Here is a 25,601-nt window from a genome sequence, read left to right on the forward strand (position 1 = left end):
CACCCCGCGACCCCCCTCCCGCGATTCTCTGCAATCCCTCCCCTCCCGCGATTCGCAGCATCCACCCCCCCACAACCCCCCCCTCCTGCAATTCGCGGCAACCCCCGCGACCCCCCCTCCTGCAATTCGCGGCACCCTCCGCGACCCCCCCTCCCGCGATTCGCGGACACCTAAGTTGCAATACAGGGCATCTTTCATACAATTCTAACCATATTTCTCATATACAAACGTTCACAAATTAAGGGGGCGCAGCCCCTTACGACGGTGTGAAGAGCGCCCGTAGGGCGCGATGAATCACCTAGTGTGAATATAATAGCTTTATTTTTTGTAACTGGACTCGTCTGACCCCCAGCATTGGCCACTCATGTATATAGTGCTAATATGTTAACATTAATTATAACAATCATGGTGGCAGAACCAGTGTAATCCCTGCAGTGCACGTCCTGTGCAGCTTGTGGTGATGTGTTGTAGCTAATACCAGCTTCCTCTCACTCATATGTAGCTGGGAATGGAGCTGGTGCTGCACATTAGCCGCAGCCATGACTGATTGAGCTCATACAGTTCCAGGCTCCCTCCCCCCGCCCCGCCATTCCTCCCATGCGCCCCGCCCCCTCCCGAGTCAGTCAGGGCACTAGCGTGCTCCAGCCACAGCGCAACGCGGTGACGTCTCCACACCGGCACCGCCCCCTTTCCAATTAGCCCCGCCCGTCCGTGCGTGGGGTTTCCCGGCGCTGTCCGCAGGGTTACCGCGCCCATCTCTGCTCGATGGCTGAGGGGATCTGACGGGGACGGCGGCTCCTGCGCGTTGTTGTGTGTTTTCATTCCCGCTTTAGAGCGCTCGGAGACGGCGACAGTGCGGGGAGCAAGTCGCTGAGACCCCCCACCGAGGAGGGAGAGAGAGACAGAGGCCGCCGCCGCCCTCCCGTCACCGCCCCGAACGTCTCCCGCTCCCCCCCATCCTCCCCGTCCCCCCCCCTCCCCTTCACCTCCCAGCACCGGAGCACACGGCCTCTCAGGGAAGGAAGACTCGGTGCCAGCGGATTGCAGCCCCTGGGGCAGGACCGACGAGAGGCCGAGGCGGGCATTACCCGGAGTGGATGGTCACACATTTGGCAGACAGCAGGTGAGGAGAACCCCCCTCCCCCCCCCCTCTTCCTCCCCGGTCTCTGGGCGCCCCTCACCCACCCGGCGACCCTCAGCCACCCTTGTGGACGAGTGATCGGTGCCAGATTTGTACCCCCCCCCCTCCCCCAGTACATCCGCTCTCCCACCTCCTCACCCCAGCCGCTCGGGTGCAGGGTGCCCCATTCTCCGCCCTTATTACTCCGCATGTTCCAGATGCCCCCATGCATTTCCTATGGCAGCAGCCTGCCCCATGCACCGTACACCAAGCCCCGGGCGGGGGTGCCGGGGGTTACACTCGGGTTGGGGGGGGGGGGGGGGCTTGTCTGAGAGCATCGTGATCCCTGGTGGGGGTGTATCGGAGGGCACTGGGGGATGGGAGGGGGCCCCTATCGCACAGTGCAGGGGGCCCCCACCGCAGTACTCCTTCCCTAGCGATCTGTGTGCAATCTCTGCATGCCCGGGCTCCTGCATGTCTGGGTGGCGTTCTGCACTGGGTGCAAAATAATGGTGGCTGTTACCCTGGGAAGGCAGTAGGGGAAAGGGAGGGACCTGCCAGGCAGGAATGTCATGGAGGATGATGGGGGGAGGCTGTGACAGCCAGTGTCTTATTCCTGGGTATTGGGGAGAAGTATTATTATTTTTTGAGGCTTTATGTAACCAAGGTTGGTGTGTTATTGCTGAGTGCCTAGCAGATTGCACAGGGTGTTAACCCTTGCCATGCCTTGCTTTGTGTAGTGGCTGTGCTGGGGTGTCAGTGCTGTGTGTGTGTGTGCATTCTGCTTATCTTCCCTTTTAGGCTGTGTGTGTCAGTCACAGGAAATGGTAGAATGGGGAAGCTGACTTGTAACCGTTAAATCCTGCCCTGTGTAATCTGCAGTCATTATGTGGCCCAGAGACAGCTGATAACCGCTGGAAGAAGCAGCAGCTGTAATCCTTATCGAGAGATTCGCCTTGATAAGGAATTCAGAGGGGTGCAAGGTTTCATCTGTGGGCACATCTGGCAGCTGAGAGACTGGGGGGGAGAACCAGGGGAGGGGAGTGGTTCATGGGAAATACTAGAAGGTGGCTGTTTTTAAGTGGTGAATGAATGGGAAGTGTCAGATCCTAGGCCCAGTTACTGCAACAAGATGGCGTCTCAGCACTTCAGTGCTACATGTTAAACTCCTTTTTTCCTTGTGTGGCAAGGCAGCCTCGTTTCACATCTTGGTCTTGCATCTGCTTTTATTACTGGTCTCGGTCCGGCATGTTTGAGAACAGATTGACTGTTTTTTTTTCCTGATATATTTCCCTATTTTTAATCTTGTTCATGGTGGGAGGTGTGTGTGTGTGTGTGTGTGTGTGTGTATCTATCTCCATTGTGTATGCATGTATTTTGATTTTTTTTTTTCTCCCTTTGTCTCTGTGGGATACGTTCTTTTCTAATCGTTGAATAATTGGCTTGCTAGAACTGAGCTGTGTGTCAGTTGTCACTTTCGGTGACTTAGGTTGACTTTTTTTTTTTTTTCATGGTGGTTGAAAACTTCAAAACCTTTTTTGAATGCACTATTCCTTCCCCAAAGTAGAAACCTTAAAACAAGGATTCATTCCATGATCTCTCTAAACTGTAGTTTATTAATACATACGATCATGGCATAACTTTATTTTTTTAATGTTTAACTATTGCAAGGATGCAGTCCCCAGGTCTTTCTAAATTGTTTTTTTGATTCTTATGCAGAATATTGAGTTTTTCTGTGATAGTATGAGCTTGAATCTATATATATATATATATATATATATATATATATATATATATATATATATATATATATATATATATATATATATATATATTCATTCTGATTGACTTGAGATTTATCCTATGTGCATGAGGCTTGGTTAGACCCAATGCTCACAAGTGTAAGGGGCCCTTAAGTTTTTACACTCTGTTGTAAGTGGTGAGCTGAAACACAAGTCTCAAAGCAACGTCTTTTGAGTATGCTGAAGTCTGCAGTATTTGTTACCTAGGAGACATGTTATTTATATAACACGCAAATGTTATGGCAGTGCTTTAACTAATATTTAGTCTTTCAGTCCCTGCTTCCCTAGTGGAGCCTACAATCCTATGGGGGTTATTCAATTCCTAGTTGCGTTGTGCCCTTCTAGAACGGCGCATCACGTCTTCCTTTGCACCCCAGTGAGGTGCGAGAGAACACTTGCTGTATCGGCGCTACTGTAGTTGCATGGTAGGTGTACAGTGAGGCATTGCAATGGTGCCTGATGGCATATCATGCTCAATTGACTTTGCCATGTATTCCCTACCACATGTGTGTGCACACATTTAGGATATTTTTTTTGTCAGCCTTTTAACATACTAGCAAAGTGACTGCTAACCTTGACACTCCAGCTGTTGAACTACACATCCCAGCATGCCCTGCATCAGTTTTAGCATGGCCAAATAGTAAAACTGTAGCAGGGCATTCTGGGATCTGTAGTTCCACAACTGCTGGAGTGATAAGGTTAGCCATCACTGTACTAGCATATGCTTCTGGATTGTAGTAGAAAACTTCATTTCCTGATGGAAACAACACAGATAAACTCGACACATGGCTTTAGTGAGAATTGAACCCAATAGCAGTGTTGTGAAACTGGAAGCTAATCATTGGCCATTGCTGTCCATGTTTTTCACACAAGCTCACTTGACTGCCCTTAGGACTGTGTACATGTTCTGATATGTTACTTTATCATTAAATGTGCACTCAATGCACTTCAACAAATACGATGGGAATATTCCACGAGCCACGGCACCTAAAGCAGGAGTAGATCTTTGCAGTCTAATGCAGAGGGGTATTCAAGCCTGTTACCTCCTGTTGTAAACACCAATGAGTTTTAATGGTTTATGGGTTAAGCGTTATATTGTCAACTTGCTATGGTAAAAGGTAAGAACCCCTAATTACCACAACTTTCTGTTTGTAACCTATGAGGGTACAATCAGATACTTGCAGGAAATACACCACATGGGCTGCAATTGAATAGCTCTGGGCACTTCAGCAACACTGAATAGCTGCATGGCTAATTGAATATGCCTCAATAAAGTAATGACCGGCAGGACTTTTCTTAATGCAGTCATGTTGCATGTAAAGTGCTTGAATTGGGTGTACCCTTTTTTGCTTCATTTGGCCGGTTTGCGTCCTGTCTTTGTACTTGGACTCTATGCTATTTCCTCACTATAGTGCTATATTTTTTTTTTTTTTTAATAAAAAAAAAAAATTATATTGTGCTGGTAATTTGTGATAAGATGAATATAAACTGCCTTCCAAAACTAAATGTAGTGTCCAATGTATTAGAATGCAGGAGAATAGGCCTGAAATAAACCCATGTATCCTACATTTAATTAGCATTTAAGGCAGAAGATTGACGATCATGCCAACAGTAAGTGGCGATCAACTTTTTTTTTATAAACTACTCGAGGCCTTATAAAAAGCATTGGAAATACTGCTCTAAAGACACTGAGCGATTTTGAGATGAAAGCAGCTCAAAAGCCACCCAGTGTGTATGGTCCGGTGACGAGCGCTGATGTGCGTTCCTGCATAATTGCTGAGCGACGAGGTTGATGGCTTTCCATATTCAGATATGGAAAGCTTTCCACCCCCAGTAAAATGCTTATATGCCAAAAATCACTCAGTGTGCATGCGCTGAGAGAGTTTTCAGCATGGCTATTTATTTTTCCCCATCATCGCTTTGCATACACGCTGGGCAGAAATGTCAAAGCTGTTGTGCTGTTTTCTGCCTTTAGCATTGCGGCAGGTACTTAACTCGAAAAAAAAAAGTCTGTTTTAACACCTTGAGTGGTCTTTTGCTGGAGCAGGACAAACCTACCCCAGCAAAACCCACAACAGAACCAGTGATCGCGAAACCACCCAAAAATAGTTGGTCCCTGGGACCCCTCACTTACAAAAATTGGGGTCCTACCTGACCTTTTCTGGGTCCCAACGGAATAAAGCCTCCTCTCCCCTTCCCCCCAGTATGGCACATACAGAAGCCTCCTCCTCTACCCCACATGGCATATACCCTGAGCTGAGGGTTAGCTGTGGCTATTGTGGGTCGGGGGGCACTCACATAAAGCAAGATAGACCGATTTATAGTAGAAAATACATAATCTGTAAACTGGGACAGTGGCTTTGTGGGAAAGTGGTTTGGCCACATAATAGTACCAATTCACCTTACACCACACACTGCGCCAGCTAGAGCCCGTTGAATACACTGCAACAGGATTACACACACCATAATGCTCATTATTCATTCATATTCAGCTTCTTATATAGCGCAGCAGATTCCGTTGCACTTTACAATTGGAAACAACAGTGATTAAAAAAACTGGGTAGAAACAAACCGACAGAGGTAGGAGGGCCCTGCATTATGCCACACATCGATATGCCCATTGCGTAAAATGCCACACATCGATATGCCCAATAAGTATTATGCCACACACCATTATGCCCAGTACACAACATGCCATACACCGTAATGCCCAGTACATATTATGCCACCCACCGTAATTCCCCAGTACTCTTAAGGCCCCCATACATCAAAGCGATTTGGTCCGATTTCGGCCAATTGCGACCAATCGGCCCATTAAATTGAACCAGATCACCTCTCCCTGACATGCCGTCGGGTCCGATGTGCGGTCCCGTGTGCATTGGACCCGACTAGGTGGTCGGACCAGCAGGCCATCCGACCACCCGTTCCTCCAGGCGGCGAGGCGGGCGGGAAGCAGGGACGCATGCGATCCATCACAACGGATCGCATGCGTCCCTGCCGCCGGGAAGGTCCTGGCGGCTCGCACTCTGTTGGGTGTCCGTACACTGCTGCGAGACGCCGCAGGCAGTGTATGGGCACCATTACCTGCTGGGATGTGTAGTCCCACAGGATTCCTGTGTGTGAGCTATACCAGGGCAAACCCAGAGGACTGGGCTAAAACTAGTAGTAATGAACCCCATTTCCCCCCCAAAAAAATGCCAGTCTGGTCTCTTACCATCAACTGTGCTGGTGGGTGTACTCCAGGGTCCTAAGGTAGTACAGGAGCTTGCCCAGCTGCTGGTTCACATCCCTGCAGTCCTGGCTGCTGCTGCCGCGAGGGTTGGGCAGGGGACTGACTGATGTCTCCTTGGCTGGCCTTCTTCCCCAGTGTTCATGAAGCAGGTGCTGCAGTGGAGGCCTGGGACCTGGGGAATGAGGTGCGGGACCTGCATAGAGGCTGGGCATCCGGGGGATGGGGGCCGGGAGCTGCGGGGACAGGCTGACTGCAAGGAAGCGCAGCTCATTCCTGGGTGCTGCTGTGGCAGCGGAGGCCAGGCACCCGGAGGTGAGAGCCGGCAGCTGAAGGGAGGCTGATTGGCTGCGGGCAGGGAGCACAGCTCATCCACGGGTGCTGCTGTGGCAGCGGAGGCCAGGCACTCGGGGGGGTGGGGGCCGGGAGCTGCAGGGAATCCTTCTGGAGCATTACTGTATCAAAGCCGCATTATTTAGTGTTCCCTCTAGAAATGAGGGCGGGCAGGGCGCCGCAGCGCAAGGGGGGCAGACCGGGCCCGCTGACGGTACAATTGTGGCCGGTCCCGGGCAGCGTAGGCACAAAGGGGCGTGCCCGGGCCGCGACGTCGCGAAAAGGTTAGGGGCCGGCAATGTCACTAAAGGAGGCGGGGCCGGCACCGCCGAAGTTACCGTGCTGCCGGGGAAGCACTGGGAATCGCCGTCTAAGGCGGCGCTGCGCTTCCACGTGCACACAGCCAGGGCAGGCACCACGCTGTTTTAGCGGGGCGCTGCTAGCAGGGCAGGGCACATTTTGCCCTGTAAAAATCGGGCAGGGCGCAGCGCCCCGCTAAAACAGCCTAGCGGGAACACTATTATTTCCTCTTCAGTTCCCGGACCCCTTTCACCCCAATGCTTCCGTGTTCCCGCCATCATCCTGCTGCGCTGCCAAGATCTGCAGTAACCGTCCCGCTCAGGAGCCTGTGTCCATCCTGACACACTGCCCGCCGACCAATCTGGAATCCGCGCTGACCGCGTCCCAGGGGACCGGGGTTTGCGGGTAAAATACGCACTATAGCTTGTATTTGTGAACCCTGCAGAACGTAGGACCCTCTGCTCAAGCATTCCCTTGCTGCTGCCCCAGCCGCCAGTTACAGCAGTGACCACAAGCGGCAGGCTTGGATGTTTGCAGCTGCTCAGGAGGACTCGGGCGCCTGAACTGCTGAGCGCTCCCGAGCCGCCCTGAACATCCCTGCCGCCTGCAACTAATGGCAGGAGAGCAGAGAGGTGCCCAGACAGGTGATGCACCACTGGCGCACACCTTGATATTAGTGTTATGCCCGGTAATCTTCCAGGGCAGCGCAGCTGAGCCTGGAACATTTCCTGGCATACCACTCAAGCGGTTAAAGGCACAAGAACTGGAATTTCCTGACCATCAATGATAGTTGACAGGCTCCAGGACCACCACCTCTGCTCTATTCATATCTAGCACTATTGAATCCACTCCTTTGTGGTCCTTAAGGGAAATAGGTCATTTATTATTCTAGACTTGCCTAAAAAAAAATCATGCTTTATATTAAATTACTAAGCTAAACTGTCAGGCAGGATGTCAGGAATTGTTATTGTACATTTAGGAAGAGTCTTGGTTTTAAGATAATAAAATTGCAAATGTTACTTCGGGGATTTGACTGTTAAATATGTGCACATTTTAAGTGAAGTGATTTTTTGATATGCTGCATAATAATTTTGAGGGGAATAGGTCTTAAGGACATACACACAGTGATTTTGTGCTGTCTTCTAAGCAATCTGACCAGTTTGCTTAGAAAGTAAGCACAGATCTCTCCGTGTGTATGCCGTGTGTATGTAATTATCTCCTGCTAACAAAGTCATTGCATGCAATCAAAATCTAGTCAAATTGCTTAGCAGGTGACTGCAAATCTCTCTCTACAGATTGAGAGATACTGATTGAGATCTCTCATTCTTAACCACCACCCTGCGTTTTATTTTTTTTGCAAAATTGCTTAGCACAAATCTCTGTATGTGTATGTGCTCGCTAAGGGTCTGTTAATACAGGGTTTGAGACTACCCTCAATATTAACACCTGTTTCTCACAAAATTTCTTCTTTTTGCTAAAGTTAACACAATGTTTAAGGCAGGGCTCAACAAATTTTAAAAAAAATCTAGGAGCCGGGATGAACGGGAGATGCAGACGTCGGACAAACTAACCCCCACCCCAAACTGAGCCCCCTCCAGCACACTGATATACACACATGGCACTGCACGTCTGAGGCCCCCCCCCCCCCCCCCCCCCGGCACACTGATACACATGCGCACACACACAGCACTGAATCACTGAGTACCCCCATGACACTGATACACACACAGCACTGAACCACTGAGTCCCTCAGAACACCCATATACACACAGCCCCACTGAGTCCCCCAGAACACCCATATACAGAACTGATATAAACTGTGGTACACCCATATACACACAGCCCCACTGAGTCCCCCAAAACACCCATATACAGAACTGATATAAACTGTGGTACAAACACACTGCATACATCTGAATATGACCCTCTTCAGGAGGGAGAGTGGCCGCTTTGTGCAGGTGACCCAGGGGCACAGGGATCACCAGGCATCACTCCAGCGGTTGCCTCGAACTGCTCCTCCACCACGACAGTGCAGGCTGCACCATTCCCCCCTCCTGTACAAGGTACTGCATGTGGAGCGGCGGCACACAGAGCGCAAGATGAACTCACCCCCAATGGCTGCCGATTTCAGGTCTGCAGCGCGGCTATTTCGAATCTCAAGGATTCAATCGGAGCTCACTGGCGGCACCCGATTGGCTGCTGAACCACGAGATCTTCGATTGGCTTGCGGTTCGGCAGCCAATCGGTTGCCAGCTTTGAGCTACGATTGAAGCCTTGAGATTGAAATAGCTGCGCCGCGGAACTGATCCATCTGATACAGTGGCAGCCAGCAGGGGTGAGTTGTCATCTTGCGTATCCACTCTGTGTGTTTGTGTGCCGCCGCTCCACGTGCAGGACTGTGTACAGGAGGGGGAATGGTGCGGCCGGCACTGTCACAGGTTCTACGCTCGCCACAAACTGTTAAAAAAAAGTAAGTGGCGCCGTGAAACTACACAAGTACCGTATGGCACCGTGCGTCTGAGATATATGTATTAGTGTTCCCGCTAGGCTGTTTTAGCGGGGCGCTGCGCCCTGCTCGATTTTTAAATAGCAAAATGCGCCCTGCCCCTCTGGCAGCGCCCCGCTAAAACAGCCTGTCTCCTACTCTTAGCGTGATACCGGGGAAGCCCGGCGCCGCAGTATATAGCGGAGAGCCTTCGGTGCGGCCATGCCCACCCATTTCAATGACGATGCCAGCTGGGCCCGCCCATTTTCTTGACGACGGCCGGGCCCACCCCTTTTGTGACGTCGGCGGCCCGGCACCACCCCAGAACAGTGACGTCGGCGGTCCCGGTCCGCCCCCTTGACGATGCCCCCGTGCAGCGGCGCCCTGCCTGCCCCGGTTCCTAGAAGGAACACTATGTGTGTCTGTGTGTGTGTGTACATATAATATTTGAGCTTTAAATAAAAACATATAAAATAGTGTAGATAATAGACTTAAAGTGAATATAGCATCCTGAAGCATAATTAGGGGTTTAGTGCCTTAGTGTCTTGTGTTGGGCCGAGGAAATATTTCAGTGTTTAATATATTATGCTCTGTGAGTTATCAAAGGTAGGTAGAAATGCGTGTACCAGTGGTGGAAAGTTCCAGTGTGATACCCAGCTTGGAGTGAGAGAATCACCCTCTGTCTGAAATGGTCAGTGTATAGGCAAAAACAGGGGAAACGGCAGGGTTCACATCCACAATGGTGCTAGCTCTGCTCTGGAACAAAGATGGAAGAAGCACAGAAAAGGTCATACCCTTATTTTCTGCTTCAGGATCCTATATTCACTTTAAGTCTATTTTTTATCTACATTTTTTATGTGTCTATTTGAGCTCCAATATTATATGTACATATCTGTTTTTAGTAACATAGCTGTTTTGCTGGTGCGTTATCACCTTCTGTATCTCTTCACCAGCTTAATCAATCTGCCTCTATCAGCTGTTCCGTTGAACAGCTGACACAAGTGTTCCCTGCACTAGTAGTGCATTGTTAGATGCTTAGGTATCCGAGCTAGTAATGTCTAAACTCTAATTGTAAAATTAGAGACCCAATGTATCCTTTCTGTAAGCAAATGTCCCATATCCGTATGTATAACTCCTGGACTCGTCCGACCCGGGTCCCGTTTACACCAATGGGGGAGCCCAACATCCCGACTGCAGCACCCTGCGATCAGTATGAAGGTTGGGTGCTGGCGCACAGCCTCCGCTGCTGTACTGTGCAGACAGCAGTGGAGCCAGGGAGGAGCTGAATGGATGCTTGTGTACGGCATCCATTCACCTTGTGGACGGGGGCTAGGGGTGCACAGAGGCTAGAGGCAGCCCAGTAGCTTACCCTGGTGCTGAGCTTGACCCCAGCGTGGCGATCAGTGGTCCCAGCACATGGAAATGTCATCAAGAGCTGACCCCTGCGTAGTGTAAACTGTGCTGGCCCGGGAATATTCTGGGACCGCACTGCAGTGTAAATGGGGCAAATCATGGGTCCAACTCAGATTGGAACAGTGTTCCAAATACCGTGTCGGATCTGGGATTTTGGTGTAATTAAAAGGCCCACCCGAATGGTGTCACTAAATGGTAGATCAGATGTGCATATCCGTTTTTGAATTGTTCATTGTGTGGATCACAGTAATATTGGGGCAGATTTATTAAGCTTGGAGAAGAGATAAACTGGAGATAAAGCGGAGAAAAGGTAAAAGGAGATAAAGCACCAGCCAATCAGCTGTGTTTGAAAAAGACAGTTGGGAGCTGATTGGCTGGTGCTTTATCTCCTTTTACCTTTTTACCTTTTCTCCGCTTTATCTCCAATTTATCTCTTCTCCAAGCTTAATAAATCTGCCCCATTGCATTTAAGCAATACCAGTACATTTGCATTCCCTCTTAATATTAAATGATATAGTGACAATACAAGTGTTGTGAAGAAAGAGGGCAATGCTTATTGGTCAGCGCTTTGCTTTGAGGTGGTACTTATATTGTGTTTTCCCTGTGGTGGTTTTAAGGTCTTAAATACTAGATGCTTACATTGCATATCTAGGCTCCAGCAATTCACATGCAATTTGGGCTTTTTTCATGCAATTTTGGTGATCAATCGTGTGAAAAACTTCCAAATTACATGTGATTAACAGCGGATCTGATGCGATGTGCGGTCCTGTGGCCAATAGTCGCACTGCCTGCAGGATTGCTTAGTAGTTGGGCAGGCTTGGCTGGGGTTCCATGTGATATCACATGCAAAGGACTGCACAGTATATGAGCTGTTTGGAGGAGACCTGTGTTGCCATTCCTGAATGGGACTTCCAGTCAGCCACAACACTGTAAATGGGTTAGGTGCTATGTATAAGACCACCCTCCCAACTCTGGATTTTGTACACTTGAGCTCCACTTTTGTGTTATTAATATTAGTCTGTGTAGGGCTTTCAGTTCTGCTGGACCGATAATGCATCACCGTAGGCATAGGCTTTAAAGCTGCTGTCATTTTTTTTTTTTTTTTGGCAATCCTACAAATAAATATTTTTAATAGAGCTTTTAATCTTATAGTGCGTATTTGGCTAAAGGGTCTGTTTTTGTATGTGTTTTGGGGGGGGGGGGGGGTGGATTCCTTAGTGACCTTATTGGCTCTCCAGTTATGTTCTTTATCCCAGTATAAAAGATAATGGAATGGTATTTTAGGGGGTATTTCAATTATTTAAGTGCGGCCGCTGTTCCTGTTGTACTATTCTATTGTCTCTGGCAATGAGTGCGGATAACATGGGTGGCCATTATTTTTTTGACACCCTCCTGAAGAGCCTTTCAGAAATCATTGAACAGCCCAGCAATTTGGGCTTCCTAAGCCTTACTTCAGCGACAGTTGCACCCGAGCCGGTGCAGCAATTTAATTGTCAGTTAGGTGCCCGTTACAGTAAAGTGCCCAAAATAACAAAACTAACTTTGCCCCTTTTTTAAAAATGTGTTCTGAACCTTTTAGTTGTCCATTTAAACTTAGAAATTACAGATTTTGCGTTCTGGTAACGTGCTTGTGTGTAAGGTAGATGTTTCATGATTTCTATGAAATGAGCAGATGTTTTGTATGCAAGTTCTAATCTCTCCATACTGTGTTATGCTAATGTAATTGCTAAGCTTTGCTGAAAATAACAAAGGTCATTCTGTAATATGGATTCTGGCTCATGGTTTAGCCTCTGAATTGGATTATATTCTTACCATCCTTGGATTTTTGGCTTTTTGTATTACTATCTTGATAATTAATAATCTCGATTTTGATATCCCCTCAAAACCATATGGCAGACCTTACTGTGGCAAACACCATTGCAGGGTGCCTGCAGTCACAATAGCCACTACTAGATGGCATTGGTTGTTTCACAGTAATGATCCCGCTAGTTCCCAACCTACTGATCTAAATATTATACTCTGAATATGGCATAGAATTTTTTTTTTTTTTTTTTTTTTTTTTTACTACTGTAGGAGTACTTGATACAAATACTACACCAATGTAATACTTTACAAATCTGGCATGTCGTAATTAAGAGAAATTTTTACATATGGCCCCTGAAGGATTTTTTCCTCATACAAATGGACCTTGGCACAAAAAGGATTCCCCACCCCTGATCTAATTGGTGCAATGATTTGAATTGCTCCATTTTGTGCCATCTAGTAGTAGCAAAGGGGGCGTGGGGGGAGACAACTGAAATAATAACAATAATTGTAACAATAAGAGCCTCCTGTACGCTTCCGGAGCACAATATATTGGACATTGTTGCACTCGACAGGACTGATCTCATGTAGTACCAGCATAAACCTGTTTAGTACAGGGAGATTTGGAATTAATGTGCACACACATGACATCATGTTATATAAATGGGTACAGAGTAACCAGTCAGGAGACGCATAAGATAGCCACACATTAAAGCCTCATTACCCCTACATAAAATAGAACCTGTCAGCCTGCACTATCTGTGGCTGTAATCTCAAAGTGCTGTGGAACATGGATAAATGCAGCCACTCCTTTCCCGTTTGCAACTAAAAATGGGTGAAGCTACAATGCTGAATTGTGCTTGCTTGGCCCATTCTAGAGGCACTCCCCATAGGATGGAAAAGCACCATAATGGTTCAGGCATAAATAAAAATACACTGAGTACTTACAAAAGGTCAGATTAAAATGTGTTAGCTGCCATGAGAGCACCCAACGGAGCTATTCAATAGTAGCTCCATTAGGGCGCGTCTGTATGCCGTCGCCGGCATTTTCCGCACACCCTGCCCGGGGGTGCTGAGGTGAAATCTGTTGCATATTGACCTGCAATCTCGGGACAATTTAGATGGGAGATCGGGTGCGATTTGACACTTTAATATGGCCCATAATTTATTTTTGTGCACGCAATAAGGTATTTGCATTGAAGTCGGGAATTGAATTCACCGATGTGCCATTCCCACATAGCAGTTTGCGGGCATAACACATTTCCCCCTTGCACACCATACAGTAAAGGGATGCAGTGTTCTAATGAAGATAGGTTTGAAACAAAAGAAAGTGGCTAAAATAAAAACTGTAGAAAAAGATCTGCAACGTTGTGGGATCTAGATCTAACCCCAAAATGCCAGGAAGGATGATCACCTCTTTATTTATGGTTTTCCTCCATGATACATGTGACTCATGATAAGGTGTGGTAGAACATTAAACCTATGCAAAGAGTAAATGACATGTGAGGCAGACTGCAGCAGTAAATCTATCTCCCCATGTGTTACCCCTTACTTCAGGGAACATCTGTGCAGCTTCTGAATGTGTCTTCCCAGAATGTATTGGGACTTCAGATGCAAAATAGCAATATGCAAACATACCGGCTAATGTGAGTTCTGCTATCATTTTACTACAGTCGTTTATGTAAAGAGTTCCTGAAGTTCTATCACTTTTTTTGCTGGTCTCAGTCCTGTATTAAGGTTTCCCCCAGAGAATGTCTGTGCCATCTTAGTTGTGTAATTCCGCCAATTCAGTCACATGATATGGAGCGTGATATTTTGACACCCGATATGCCCATTGAAACACAAAAAAAACAGATATGGATCATGCGCTTATAGCTTCATTTGCATACAATACCTCAACCTATCAGAAGGTCCCCTGGGCACTTGTTTTTCTTCTCAGAAGGTTTTTCTTTCAGGATGGGAAAACTCAGAAAAGGAAAATATTACATTATGTGTTAACATTGAAACACTTATTTGCCTATAGATTGTTTTCCAGTGGGTCTTCACACCATAAACTTACATGGTTTTCATTATAAATGATCCTTTTTGGCCTTGAATGCCTTTTTTGTCTGGCTCCTTGCTACCTTGGGTGTTCAATCGTTTTCCCCTGCTTGTAGCCCACTAGATGGAGCCTGGTGTGACAGTTCAGGTGTTCCATTTGGGCATGACCAGCTGCCAGGTTGCCAGCATTTCTGCTCGCACCAAAGTGGGTGCCTAAATAAAGTGCTTAAAAAGCCATCTGTTTTGGCGCCTTAAATGGGACTTACCGGCACGGTCATTGGTTTGCTCATTATGCGTAGCTGTATAGTCGTGGGTCATGAAGTAATTGCTTATTGTGGATTTCCTTTCTCATACCCCAATGTAATAATTCAACTTGACTGGATGAAGAATTATTCCATCTACTCCCCAGAACAATTGTTATTTTCACATTTTTAGTTCTCGGGCAACCCGCCACAGATCAGCACGGCAACATTTCTTTAGGTAAATACAGGCAGTGGGTATGTCTGGGGTGATTGCTGCCAGCAGGCATCCTCTAAATCCAGTTGGGTTGAGCCATTTTACATGGCTAAACCTGGTCTGTCTTTGCATTATCAAAACAATTGAAATGCACCCAACAATATCCCGTAACTTTTATATTGGAGATCTCTGCCCTCAAATGCACCCAACAAACTAACTGGGCAACTATTAAAATATGAATGTCGCGCTCTCACCACCTTTCATCAGCACTGATCTCACATAAACTGCAATTTGTGTCAGTGGGCTCTGTTTTGGTACCACCTTTATCTAAAAGCTCATATTTATATTGCACATATAGATATGGTAACATTTCCGGTTGGTTGTCTTAATAACAGTGGTGGGATTTTAGGCTGTGCACTTGTCTTCTATGTAGAGCAATGACTGAAAATCACTCTGGCAGTTGTAATGCTCTCGGGCACAAATTCTAATGTTTGTGAAGCGGCTGCATCCACAAATAGCATTTAGGCTACAGGTCTGTATAATGAATCACCAACATCTAGGGCCATTGGCGAGTATGAAATAAAAAAAGTTATATTGACTTCATTGAGGAATTTCTACTTGTGCCCTACATTCCTTTGTTCTAATCACCCCAAGGGAAAGCAGTGAACTACTTTACAGAATAGTTATTTATAGACGCTTGCTTTGTTCACATAAGAGTAAATTTGACATTCAGGGACCCTTCCATGTGCGCAGACAAAAGTGAGTGTTCATTCAACAAAAGCTGGTCTCGATAACATGAAGCAGAGCAAACCCGAATCAGGAAGATATTGCGTAGTAAAAGCTTGGGTGTTGGATTTTTTGAATGCCTGTACCTGGTCGTGCTGGCATCCTGCGTTCTGTGTAACAGGTGGTGTAGTGCATGCCACGTGTATTTGCATATGAGCGGTGTTTAGTTAGCCAGGTCTGTGAGTAATATCATTTATGTAACGGTTGATTGGCGGCGAGGAGTTGCAGCTTAGGCAGTTGCTGTATACGCTTGCACACCCCTGTCCCAGCTGCTGGGTAGGCATGTTGGCAGTAGCAGGTAATGAAGGTTTGGGAGGGGAAGTTTTCGGCACATTTTTTTGTACAGCCTCCTGAGGTGACAAAAAACATATTGGAAAAATAAGCTATTTGACCGCACTTACCCACCAGGACTATAGAGGTGCTTTTTGTGTTTTATAACCCATTAGTGTGGGAAAAGTTCCAAAGATTGTTTTTGTGGGGTATTATCGAGGCAGACAAGTGGTAGGTTTTTGTGGTTTCTCCCATCTATAGCAACTGGAGATCACAGGGTGAATTTTTATCGCGCTTGTTAAGGCTGGATCCGCCTGGTGGATGCAAGCCTAAATTCGATTGCCCAAATAGAGCTATACCTCAGTTAGGTGCCCTCTAGTGGCTGCTGGCAAAGACTTAAATAAGAGCAATGATGGTCAGGATATGAATAAAATTTACTTTTTATACAGAGAACTGTGTGGACTGGATTCTCTGTAGTGTGAAGTTTCCAGAAGGTGCATAAACAACTTTGCTGATTAGTTGTTGGTAACCAGGTGTTTGGTCTTGGATTAATTGGCAAGGTCCTCAGGAGAGCCTTGTTTTCGTTTGTTAAATCTCTGGAGATCGGCTTGTAAAGGTGGTGAAGGAAAACATCAGAATCGTTTGTCTCCGTTAAATCATTTACTTGTAGTTATATAAAAATACAGTTCTATTACTTACTGGCTTTGCGCTGATATGTTGTTCTGAGGAATTCCGTTTTCGCGGTTTATTTTTTCTGTCTAAATGGGAAAGTATAGACGCCCCAAACATTGTCAGGATGCATTTATTTGGGCACTCGTGCATGTCCGGGTCAAACAAAGTGTTTAGCTGCGTAAAACTGCAACATTCTTCTTAAATACTTGGGGTGTCCAAACTCGTGTGGATGTTGACAGTGCAGGATTTTGTTTTCTTGATCCTCAGGAGGCTGCAAGAAGAAATGTAATCCCTGCAGCTGCCAGGCTTCTCAATGGAACAAGAATTGAATTGCTTCATTTGTGCCCCCTAGTGGTAGCCATGGAATACAACAAATGAATCGGCCCTAATGGTGCCTGTACACTTGGCAATATAGAGATATTTTCTAAGCAATTTAACTTAATTTATCTAGATCACTTAGAAATTAAACACACATTGTGTGTGTGTGTGTGTGTCGCCCATAGTGATACGCAGATCTGCCCGGGAGATGTATTACCAGCCTGCTGGAAATAATCTAGTCAGATTGCTTAGCAAGAGGCTGAACATCTCCTGTGTCTTGTGTAGCAGGCGATAGCCATCAGCATTAACCTGCTTACCTTAAATCTCCCATGCTTAACTGCTGGTGCACATCACTGGCACTTCCTGAGCGATCTAGATTCAGGCCCCATTGAAGTCCACCTCAAAGTAACCAGATTTCGACTGCATTCCCTCTCATTTTTCATATTCCTACATGCCCTGTAGGTCGGAACTTGTAGGGTTGTGTACATGGCTAGATTTTGGCTGGAGAGTTAAAACCTCCCAGTGTTTCTCCTGCAGATACTATTTTGCATAGTTCTTATAGGGTGTACACACGGACTGACCCGGCAGCCATCGATACAGATTTGATATTGGCGGTCCGCATTGGCCAAAACGGATGGATAACAGGAGGATGGTGTGCGGGGGGCGATGCTGCATTGAGCAGCATGGCAATGCTTTCGATCCCAATGCCGCGGATCAGGAACGAATCTGCTTCGAATGCAGCTAACACTGTGATTTAGGGTCACTTTCCATTTGGACTACATAGTTCAAATCGAAAGTGATACGGAATCGCACCGTGTGTATACAGACCTTTCAAGGGCCCTCTGAAGTTGTGACAAAGTGCATAGGGATATGGCCTGGCAGAAGAACAGTGTGTAATGGACACTTCCATGCAGTCATCGTCCTTTATAAGATTGTACAAGTGTATTATACTTTGGTTTATACAGCCTATTGTGTTACGTGATTTTTGCCCTGTGTGGGACCGCTGCCAGAATTAATGCATTTTTTTACAGATTTTTGCACCCTTTCACTCTTATGTAGGGTACACACCACGACGACCCGCTCACGATGCACATTGTGAGCGGGTCGTCAGTGTCTCGTCCGACCCGCTCACGGTGACACGGGCGCGACCCGCTCACGATGTGCACTGTGAGCGGGTCCGATCTGATGGCGACCCGCACCCTGCTGTATGGTCGTCATTCAGATCCTCCCTGCAGCAGGTAGGATCTCAATAACGACCGACCCGCGGGACCGCGGATCGGTATCGGTCCACACCAGGACAGAAAAGGGCCCAATCACCACACAATCTACATCCAATTGGTCGGAATTGGATCTAGATTGAGGGGATCGGGCCCTAGTCATCCTGGTGTGTACCCAGCATTAGTCGATCTATAGAATTCTAAGGGCTGTACTCAATTGTCACATGGCATCCATCTAAAGCAACAGAAGAGGTGATAAGCAATTGATGAGTTGACTATCTCTTCAAGGTCAGGCTAAACCCAACCAAACCAATAGGTGCACTGTGAAAAGTCCAGTTTAAGTGCTTAGACCAGTGATTTTCAACCTTTTTACCTTGCGGCACACTTAATAAGACTTTAAAATTGCCAAGGCACACCCTAAGATCCCCACAGGGCAAAATACATTGGCCACCACAGGGAAAAAAAAAACCTATTGGCCCCCACATTAAAAACAATCACACTGGTCCCCACAGGTAACAAAAATAAAATACATTGGCCCTTTACATGAAAAGAAGAGACCAGTAAATAACATTTGAACTGGTGGTGGCTGTAAATGGGTTTGGGCATTTCTAGATGTGGGGGCACACTTGAGAACAGCTCAAGGCACACTAGTGTACCACGGCACACTGGTTGAAAAACACTGGCTTAGACCGTTTATTTTTCAGCTCGCCAGCCCCCGGCTGTGAGCAGATCTGCTGGCAACCAGATGCGTCTGAACATAGATTCATTTGTATAGCTCCATTGGGTGACCTCTAGTGGCTACCGGTAAGAAAAGATTTGAAGAGGGCCCCAACAGTTTTTGGAGGTGATGTTTGTTGCACCAGATCTTCCATCTGAAGTTATGGGAGATAGTGAGTGGGGCGATATTAAAATGGTTGTGTGTTTTTTTCCCCCGCCTTAAGATCTGGTTTAGCAGTTAATTCTGACCAAACTAAAGGGTGAAAAGTCCTCTTCATTCGTGACTTGTACATTTATAGCTTACCAGCCCTGGGGAGTACACGCTTGAATGACTGCGCCAGCATCCATACGAGTCCTACATTGCGTGCCGGTAGCCAATAAAGGGGCGCCGAATCACTTGAATCTGCCCCTTTTAGGTGCAGGTTGACTAAATGAAATGCTGATCACATTGTGAGGAGACCAAGTAAAACAGCCAGTGGTTGGTCTGCTAGCAGTTTGGTGATGCTTGGTTGTGTAGTTCCACAGATGACTTGAGAAGTGTATTGTTCATTGTGCACAGTGTGTGTGTGTGTGTCTCTCTCTGTATGGAGCACGGCAACACTTGACAGAGAATATTTGAGCATTCTGGTTGAGGCAATCTGCTGAGCTGGATGATCACATTGCATCATTGCTGAGGAATTGTGCCGGCCTTCCTGTAAATCGGAAGAAAGCCGCATGTAAACCAGAATTATTTTGGTCATAGTGAACATATATCTACAGTGCAAATTAATTGATATCTGATATATAAACTTTTAAAATAAAATCTTTTCAAATGACCATCTACTTATGTTGCCTTTTTGTTTTTTGTGATCTGCCTTATAATTGGTTAGAGGCTGATCTGTCAGATCCCCCAGTGTCTGAATAATAAAGATTTAGATCTCCTTTATATTGTACCCAGAATAACGAAGACGCCTACTTTTCTCTACTGTAATTGCAGTGCTTCCTATAGCAGGTTTGTGCGCATGGTAGTGCAAGCGCCTTGTGAACATAGCAGGCTGCAGTTTATGGTCAACTTAACACTTTCCTAGCTATAGGATGGCCAAGTTTGCTGTTTTAGTACTAATTAGCCTTGAATTGCTGTACCTGTGAGCCAAGTAGATGTGATCAGGATGGGTAGTCTGACCAGGGTCATTCAGATGTCCATAGTGACCGACGTAAGAAGCCGTTGTGTGATGACCATCTGGCCTTGTATGTGCTCATTTGCCTTGGGGCTGGTACCTGGCTATAAAGGGTATGCTGACTGTCAGTAGTATGACGGGAGGGGGGGGGGGGGCGCAACTCATTGGAGCCCCCCCTCGCTGCGATCACCGCAGGTTCTATTCTCTCTATGGGGTTAGCGGACCCCCACAAGGAAAAATAGCCAGTCAGTCAGGATCTCACTGTTGGGATTCCGATGTCTGAGAAACGACCACCAATACCGACTGTCAGAGCGTGATCCGGCACCTGCTAAAACGATCAGTGTATTCTCTTCTGTTTTGCAGAAAGCATTGGTAACACCCTACAGCCACATCAAGATTATTTCAACTATTTGCTATGGAAGTGTAAGCAATAACGGCCTGTTTATTGTGCTAGTGGGGTCAGACTGGGACCTGCAAAACAAACTGGCACTCAGAATAGCCCCTAAATCTCAGCTTTTTCTGGACATTTGTCTGAAAGTGATATAAAGTCACCCCTCTACCACTCTAAAGCAACAAACATGCTTTTCTTTATGTTGTGGTTAAGGTGTAGTTTTTGGTGGTTTCAGTTTTTCTGGTTTTACCTTGTTTTTACATTTTGAAGCGATATGCACATGAGTCAGCATAAATATTTTGGGAACTGCAAGATTATCACAGATTCAAAAATATTCAAAGTAATATAGTATTTTTAAAGAGACGAGTCTGGTTTGTAGCTTTAGAACTCCTATCTTTGTTTGTAGTCTCAGTTCTACTTGTTCCGGTCCAGTTTTGTTTCAGCATTTTGTAGTTGAGGGCTAGCATAGTGGTTTAACCAACTTGCTTCTGAGGTCAAACACCGATGTCCGTGGACAGATAGCGGCCGATTTCAATTAACGGCAGAAGCTGCTGGAATGAATACTGGGGTAAAGGTGCCCATACACTTGTGCAATTTTGGCACTTTTCGTCCAGTTCTAAAGTATAGGTCCATTAAATCGGATGAAGTGTCAATTGCATGTGTTCCAGCTTGATCCAATACGCGCTCCCGTGCACATTGGAACTTAGCCGGAGATTGCAGGTCCTGTTTTATAGATTTATAGGAGCTTGCTTGGATCGCATGTGATACATCCTATGGGAAAGGACCTCATGCGGTGTATCTAATGACATTCTGCCACCTGGGAAGCTGCTGGGTGGTTTAACGGTGATTGTATGTGTCGGGTGTGGTATGAGTTAAAAATTGGCACAGACAGAAAACATGCGAATCAGCGAATAACTTGCCAATCCTCCTGATGATGGGAAATGCAGCTGTTTTGGACTATTTTCCACCAATGTAGTTTGTACTTCTCACAAAAGGGAAACTGCATCAGCCTAAAACTGGCATAATGTTTTTTTTTTGTTTTTTTTTAAAGGGGGGGGGGGGGGGTTGCATTGTACTCTGTGATCAGTCCTCTGCACGGTTACATCATATGATTTAAATAAATAATGGACCAAATGGTTTTCTTTTGCTAAAAAAAAAATGCTGTATATACTGCAAGTAAACTAGCTTGGACAGAGTTTTGCCATTTGTCTTGGTGCAGCAAATATTTGTGCTCATGAGGAACCCACACCCAAGGCTGATTTTACCACACCTTTTCCTCTTTCAGCCGCAGTGAAAACTTGCTCTCTAACCGACTTCGAGAGACTGCATACAGAAAGGTCATGCTTGTGAATATCCTGTGCTACTGACCTGATTGCTTGTATGTCTGGCCACAATGTTGTGTGTGCTGTGCTACATGATCTTCATAGGGCAGTATTCCATGCCGGGGGCGAGCTGTGACTGGGAGCAGGGTTAGTATTCAACTGACCTCCACACGCAGCTTCCCCCTCGCTTCCTAAAACAGCGAGACTTACAGCTAAATGTAGCGGGCTCCCTGCATTAGCACCTTGCCGGGTTTTTTTTTGGGGGGGGGGGGGGGGGGGGTGGGGTCCTCACCGTCCTCTGACAGCGAAGCTTACCCCGTAATGTTGAGTAAGGTGAGTGGCCGGTGCGGGCATTAATCGGCGAGGATCCCCCTTTTTTGGGTGATCCCCACCGTTTAACCCCTGCGCCAGCCACATTGAATACACCCCATAGTCTGACCAATCTTTTCAGGAGACCAGATTCCTTCCTTTTTCAGGTTGCCAAATTCTTTTTCTGCAGAGGTGGGTACAGCTCAAATCATGGATGCTCAATGGTTACCTTTTGGCAACTGATGTTGCCTAAATGTCAAGACCTATGTGCATCACCAATGTGTAATATTTAAGTCCAGTGTGATCACCAGACCACACTACAGAGTCCAGGGATGGGAATGTTTTCCTCAGTTAAGTGTGGTCCACATTAGAAAGGGGGAGTCCTTGCTTAAAAATGAAGGGCCTTTTGCTACTTATTGTGTGGGAATTAAACTGGATTATAATGCTCAATCTCCATCTAAGTTTAAAGCTGGATACACACCTACAGATTTCTGTCCAATCGATCAGGTCAGAACAAAAATCTGATAAGTGTCATGTGCTCCCCTACGTTAATCAGCCAGTAGCTCCCAAATGCTGGAAAATGTTTGGATTAACCCAAATGCATTTAACCAATTTGTCTTAATAACATCATAGTCTGTTTTCCAGTGTTTGGAAGCAAGTGTTCGATTCTCATGTTTCCATACATTATTAGATTTGGACAGAAATCTTTGTGTGTGTGTGTACCCAGCTTTATGAGATTGTGGCGCGGTATAGAATTTTATCTACACTATATTAACGGCTGATTTCGCTGCATAGAACAGTTAAACATGACATGGGTGTAAGCTGAAATGCTGGCACCAGCAGCCGTTCGCATCTGAATAGAGCAACAATTGAATAGCTCTGCTGCTAAGATTTCAATTTTCCATGTGTTTTGGATTACCCTGCCTTTCAAAGAAAGATGTTTTCCATTAATGATTAATGGGAGAGTTCCCCCACAATGGCCAGATCAGACATGGTTTGACACCAGGTACTCCCCACTATCAATGTGCTCCCTGGTAGTTATTGTCTGGGCATCACCACCCAATGATTACAAATTAGACATAAAGGGTCCTCTGTAATGTGGTAGGTTTTGTAGTTTGTAGTGTGTAGCTGTTGTTGAGCTACTGTATTATTCTTACATTGCAAGCATTTACATTGAGATGCCATCAATTGGTAGAGCACATAAGGTCCATACCCACTGAGCGATATTCGCCCATCTAAGCAGTTTTCCCCAGGGGGGGGGATGGGATGGCTTTCCAAACAGGGCACTATGGAAAGCCATCCTACCCTTTGTTAATCTGCTGGTAATACCAGCAGATTGGTGGCCGCTGGGGCTGATGCGGGAGCGCGCATCAGTGCTCATCGCTAGTCCGTACACACTGTGCAGCTTTTGAGCTGAAAGCGGCTCAAACGACAGAACTGAGCTGCTTTCAGCTCAAAATCACCCAGTGTGTGGGCCTTTACTCATTAGCAGATATTCCATCTAAACTGATGTAATGGCAAATTACACCCTATTTCCCTTGTGGGTGAATGTGACTTGCAGAAACTGTGGCCTAATTGAATAGCACTTTGCTCCACAAGAGTTATCTAATGAAACACTCCCTATCCCCAAGGTTCATTGAAAGTATAATCTTCTTTTGTTGTAACGCATAAAACTTTTTTTTTTTTTTAATCCTCTTTAAAGCAGCATAATCCTTGGCATGTTCCTAGCTGGGGTGATACCAAATATGCGCGGCTAACCTGACCTTAAGCAGCGTGAACAAAAACATCAATTAAAAATTGCCCTCAAACGTGCGTCGCTTTAGACGGGAGATCGGCGTGTTATATCACTTAAACATGGCTCACAGGCCCTTATTCAGATCTGATTGCAGTACAAATTTGTTTGGAAAATGGGTCAAACCATACGCACTGCAGGTGGGCCAGATGTAACGTGCAGAGTTAAATTTGGGTGGGGTGTGTTGAAACTGATATCTAAATTGCAGGTTAAAAATAATGCAGCCAGTATTTACCCTGCACAGAAACAAAATAACGCCCCCAAATGTAACTCTCTGCACATGTTACATCTGCCCCACCTGCAGTGCACATGGTTTTGCCCATTTTCCAAACAAATTTGTACTGCGATCAGATCTGAACAAAGGCCATAGTGTGCATCAAGAAGCAACTGATATTAGGCCTTGCTGTAAATTTCATCTCAAAGGCTGTTATGCAGTTGAGAGAAGTGAACTGGTAATTTGCATATAGAATGTGAAAATGGGGACTGATTACACATAATTTAATTTAGTGTTCCTTCTAGGAACTTTGGTGGGCAGGGCGCCGCTGTAAAGGGGGTGGACCGTGCCTGCCGAAGTCACTATTTTGGGCAGTCCTGGGCCACCTACATCACAAAAGGGGTGTGCCCAAAAGGGGCGGGCCTGCAGGGAGGAAGGCAGGCTGTTTTAGCAGGGCGCATTTTGCCCTTTAAAAAATCGGGCAGGGCGCAGTGCCCCGCTAAAACAGCCTAGCGGGAACTCTAGAATTTACTATAAAATGTGTATATATGTGTCTTTATACTTACTTTTTTTTTTTTTTTTGCTGCATTGGTCTTCAAGTTAAACCATATTCATACCGCATAGGCTAGATTGTAAAGAGCCATTTTTATTTGAATATAATGAGATAAGAATGGAAGCTGCCTACGATAACATCATAGATTCCGGTGAATAATGTACAATAATGGACCATTGTGCGTAGTAGAGGTAGCAGCTACACTTGTACAGAACTCTGCTTGTCTGCAACCGATCCTGCAGTGTTTCTGTAGATGTAATTCTGAAACATCACATGGTGAATTTCATATCCTCACTATCCACGTGGTTATCCCAGCACTTCATACTCTGTACCACAATTGTGCCTCAATCCCTTATTCACTGCCTTTACCTTCAAGAGTCTATACCACACTTAAGGCAACTCTGGACTTGCTGATTCTTTTTGCTGCATCAGAGATGTGTAGTACATAAAGCTGCAAGACCCGGCTATTTCTGTCATGCCCATCTGTTTGCAGTGGGAGCTTGCATGTAATATTGGGGGAGAGTCTATTGTTTTGGGCATCTATTTTCCTGTTGAATGCAATTGTCATAATGTCATCCCTGCAGCTACAGTTATCCAAATGGTTCAATAATTGAATTGCTCAGTCTTTGCCCTCTAATGTCCGTCGCTTTCACATTAAACCTAGGTCACTTCTTATACAGAGGGAGACACCGGTTTAACACTTATAACCTGGGTGAATCGGTTGATACAGGTTATTTAGGTGTGCTTTTGCACCGTACCTCGACCTGTATGGACAATTCAGCATCCCGGCAATTACCCGGGTTATTTTGTCGATGTGAAAGCAGTATTTCTTTTCATGGTTGCAGTTATGTTTTGTCTTTCTGACACTGGTGCCCCGTGCTGCATGAACAAGTCAATATAAA

The 25,601-nt window shown here is 46.1% G+C and overlaps 1 protein-coding gene across 1 annotated transcript in view; it reads left to right on the forward strand.

Moving 5' to 3' along the window:
- The first annotated feature begins 712 nt into the window (after window positions 1-712).
- The window catches only part of GNB1 (G protein subunit beta 1), a 45,289-nt gene continuing 20,400 nt past the window's right edge, over window positions 713-25,601 (forward strand). The window contains exon 1 of the mRNA XM_083163348.1: window positions 713-1,123. The gene's annotated coding sequence lies outside the window, so the exon portion shown is untranslated. The remainder of the gene's footprint in view (window positions 1,124-25,601) is intronic.

The sequence above is a fragment of the Crinia signifera genome, chromosome 19, assembly GCF_055691185.1.
Source record: "Crinia signifera chromosome 19, ASM5569118v1, whole genome shotgun sequence".
NCBI classification, from domain to species: domain Eukaryota; kingdom Metazoa; phylum Chordata; class Amphibia; order Anura; family Myobatrachidae; genus Crinia; species Crinia signifera.